Below are 4,677 nucleotides of genomic sequence, written 5' to 3' on the forward strand. Positions count from 1 at the left end.
TAAAATATGGAATTCTTCACGAATTTGCATGTCATCCTTGCACAGGGTCCATGCCAATCTTCTTTGTATTGTCCCAATTTTAGTATATGTGCTGCTGAAACAAGCACTGTTTAGACATTATTACAGCCTTATAACTGTACATTTGCAACTTAATAAATTCCCTGTATAAAATTGCTTCCACTTCTGGTATATTGCCTTCCAGCAGTTTTAGCAAGCCAATACATCTTGTTTCCAGGAATTTTACTTTATCTTGTTTCCCTTATTTAGCTTTCCTGGAATACTTCTTCCCTATTGTCATTCTTACCAGAGAACCTTTCACCAATTCAATACTTGTTTCCATTTTTTCCCCTCTTGTTCTGTCTCAAAGACATGATATATTATCTAAGAAGGTTTTGAATATGAAGTATAATCTTTATTGTCTAAACTGGTTTAATTTCCCCCACTTTCAGATGTCACCAAAAAGCACTTTGAAAGCTTGTTATTGATAAAGCTTTTTATATAATATAAAAGAATAATACTATTTATAATGCATTGAGTGCTTATACTAAATGCTTTAAAGATATCTTATTTTAAATTATACTGTGTAAATCCATTGCTATTCCACTTAGAGGATACAGGAAATGGAGTAATTTAATCTTAGTCAATAAAATGGCAGTGCAGGGATTCAAACCATATCTGCCTTCAAGTCCAGACCCTTAACTTTCTGCTCGGATCAAAGCTGAAAACAAGGAAGGAAGTAAAAAGGGCCACTATCCAAACAAAATGAATGTCACAGAGCCCATGCATTAAAACTCATTAATTCATCCACTGGGGAATTTTTCAGAAGCTATTCTTAATCAGAATCTAGTCCTAATCACAATTTTAGATTATCTGTTTTCCAAATCCATCTCAGACAAGAAGCAGTGTGCTAAAAGCAGTAAAGGGAATAAGAGATATAATTAACAGTTTTAGAGTAAGGAAGAGGTAGGAAAGCTATAAAATTAACTTCATGAACTGTAAAAAAAAAGAATCCAGTAAGATAGGTCCTTTAAGGGGCAAATGCTCTACGTACTGCTATCATATTATTGCAATAATTGGTGCACATAAATTCTGGGGGCATCTCTTTGTCACCCTTATATCCTCACTCAGCTTCCAAAAGACCAGAATTGGAAGCTACATGTTCTCATTTACACTTTTTCCCTAAAGCTTTTTGTTTTAAGTAATCTAGTACCATTATTGAAAAACAATTTATTTTGCCCAATATTTAGGAGGACATTGAGGATTTTATTGCTGAAGACCACATAGTGTGTGGAATCCATTTTTATAAAGCTCAAAAAACAAGCACAACAAAATAAAGCCTTGCTTAGGAATATATAATAAAACAATTTTTGAAATGCAAGGAAATGATGAACCTAAAATCTGCAACAGACCTTCTAAGAGGAGCCAGTGAGCTGGAATAAGAGGCACATTGATAGATATAATGAAATTGATAGTGTTCATGATAGTTTGAAGCTGTATGTACCCCGAGAAAAGCATGTTTTTAAAGCCAAGCCATTCCTGTGGGTGGGAACTTTTGATTAGGTTATTTCAGTTGAGGCATGCTCTAAGTGGGTCTGAAGTCTCTTGCTGGAGTCCTTAAGAGGAGAGTAAAAAATAGATTGGAGACACGAGAAAAAAAGCCCCACAGAAGTTCAGAGAGAAAAGCCAGAGAAGCTTAGAGAGCTTTCCATCACCACATGTTTTTAAAAAATCACACTTTAGCATTTTGATAGCCTACCCACATTACTCAATAAGGAATAAATATTAGAAAGTACAAGACTTATATACTAAAAACTAACATATTGCTGAAAGAAATCGAAAAAGACCTAAAATCCACATTCATGGATCAGAAACAAAATAATGTTAAGATGACAATATTCCCCAAATTGATCTGTAAACTGAGCACAACTCCTGGCAAAATCCTAGCTGACTCTTTTATAAAAATTGACAAGCTGATCCTGAAGTTCATATGGAAACTATAGAGACCCTGAATAGCCAAAACAATGTTGAAAAAAGAAGAACAAAGTTGGAAGCTTAACACTTCTCAACTTTAAAGCTTACTAAAAAGCAGTGGTAATCAAGTCACTGTGACACTAGACAAATAAATTCTGTTCAGTGGAATAGAATAGAACTAAGAGTCCAGAAATAAGCCCTCATGTTTATGGTCAACTGCTTTTCAACAAAGACACCAAGAAAATTCAATAGGAAAGAAAAAGACTTTTCAGCAGATGATACTGAACAATTAGATATCCATGAACCCCTACCTCACACTACACACAAAAATGAACTCAAAATGGATCACAGACTAAATGTAAGGCATAAAACAATAAAAAATTTTTAAAGGAAACAGGAGCAAATTCAGTGTCCTTGGACAAGGCATGCTTTTTTTTTATATGACACCAAAAGCATGTGAGATTTTTTAAATGATTAATTGTACCTAATCAAAATTAAAAACATTTATGCTATAAAAGTTACCATTGAGAAAATGAAAACACAACCCACAGACCTAGAGAACATATTTCAAAATCATTTATCAGGCAGGGAACTTGTATCCAGAACTTAATAACAAAAAAAGACAAGTAACCCAATTTTAAAATGGGAAAAGAATCTCAATAGACATTTAACCAGAAAAGATATAGAAATGGTCAATTAATATATGAAAGGATATTTGTCATCTTTATTGATCAGGGAATTGAAAATCAAAACTGTAATGAGCTTCTATACTCACCCACTAGGAAAGAAAAACTAGAAAAGACAGATAATAAGAAGTGTTACTGAAGATATAGAGAAACTAGAACCCTCCTGCATTACTGCTGGGGATGTAAAATGGTGCAGCAACTTTGGAGAACAGTTTGACAGTTTCTTAAAAGTTCAACATGTACTTATCACATGACCTAGCAATTCCAGGTAAGTACTTAAAAGGAATGAAAACATACATCCACACAAACAATTTTATACAAATATTCATAGACGTATTGCTCACAGTAGCCAAAAAAGTGCAAACAAATCAAATGTTCATAAACTGGTGAATAAACAGAATGGATGACTATTCAGTAATGAAAAAGAATGAAGTACTGACATATGATACAACATAGATGGACCTCAAAAACATTATCCTCAGAGAAAGAAGTCAGACACAAAAATATAACTATTATATTATTCCATTTATATGAAATGTCAAAAAATGCAAAAATTATAGATACAGGAAGTAGATTTGTGGTTGCCTAGGGTCAGAAAAGGGAATGGAGGATAACTATAAATGTGCACAAAGTTTCCTTTCAGGTTGATGGAAATGTTCTAAAATTAGATTGTGATGATGATTGTACAACTTTCTTAATATACTAAAATTTATTGAATTGTTACTTATAATGGGTGAATTTTATGGTATGTAAATCATATCTCAATAAAGCTTTTTTATATAAAAAAATAAAGATTTTTTTAGGCATAAAAGATATGGACTTTTTTCTCTTTAGTTCCATTGCCACATGTTTTTTTTTTAAAAAAATCACACTTTAGCATTTTGATAGCCTACCCACATTACTCAAAGTCCTCATAAAGTTTTTCTTAATTGAGGCAACACATAATGACTCTGCTGTTCATCTCCTAGTTTGCATAACTGTCAGGTGGAAAAAAAGAGACTTAATTACCCACAAATTGCTCTCATTATCATTCCTGCCAACTGCAGTGTGGTGATGAGTAATATCACTAAAAATGTGCCAGTTTGCAGACCTACCAACAACAGGAAAGAACGATGACTGGTGACCTTTGAGTCATTGTCCATGATAACGTGGCCACCATGAGCTGGCAGCCCTGCCTCTGCATAGGATTATGCCAGAATTCCTTCACTTTTTATTTTGAAGTCGAAGAAAAATAACTTGACAGTGGCTGTTTTATTAAAAAAAAAATCAACTTTTTCTGATTCAACTTTTAAAGAAAACATAGAAAGTCCCACTATGAGACAAGATGAAAAAGAAGATTAACATGACTGAGTAGTATCAAATCCAATAAAAACATGAAATATCAACCTGGAGATCTGTTTTCTATTCCAAGGGCTCACTTGGTTCTTAACATAGGACTTGGCAAGGTTCGAGATTTCCTATCATTTATATTTCCCCAGAGCCCAGATGAATGTATCCGTCACAGTTGTTTTCAATGGAGATGTACTCCTTAAATTTATGTCTAATGTATTATTGCTCTATGGCATGTTTTCTTTTTTTTATTTTGGCTGTTTTGAAAGTCTTTTAGAAAGAAAATCTAGGATGAACTTAATGGCTTTGTTTATCCTTTGTGTAGAGCAGGTTATCAGAGATTTTTGTTTTGTTTTACTGTGCAAAATGAAAAACTTATTTGGAGAAACATAGCGTAGAGTGGTAGATTTTTCTCACATTGGTGGCATGTTGCAGTGAGATCACACCTGCCAGACTAAGGCAGAAAAACTGTTGGGAGAGCATTAGCAATGAAAAGCTAATATCAGCCTAATTTTCTATTCCTGGTGGTGCAGCAGAAAAACACAACAGTGCAGCAAGGTCACAAAATTATTTTCCTTTCCTTTTTTTTTTTTTTTCAATCTGTTTATGTTCAACCTAACAGAGCTGATGGCAGGAAAGAAAAGAGCAGTGCAGAGTCCTCCACATTCTAATAATTTACATTTAATAAATG

General features: G+C 33.5%; 1 non-coding gene across 1 annotated transcript; it reads right to left on the minus strand.

Annotated features, from left to right (window-relative positions):
• Positions 1-107, minus strand: LOC143668658 (U6 spliceosomal RNA). Its single transcript, XR_013168523.1, has one exon. It is a non-coding gene; the product is annotated as a U6 spliceosomal RNA (small nuclear RNA).
• Between the last annotated feature and the right edge of the window lie 4,570 nt (positions 108-4,677).

Source organism: Tamandua tetradactyla, chromosome 24 (assembly GCF_023851605.1).
Source record: "Tamandua tetradactyla isolate mTamTet1 chromosome 24, mTamTet1.pri, whole genome shotgun sequence".
Taxonomy (NCBI): Eukaryota; Metazoa; Chordata; class Mammalia; order Pilosa; family Myrmecophagidae; genus Tamandua; species Tamandua tetradactyla.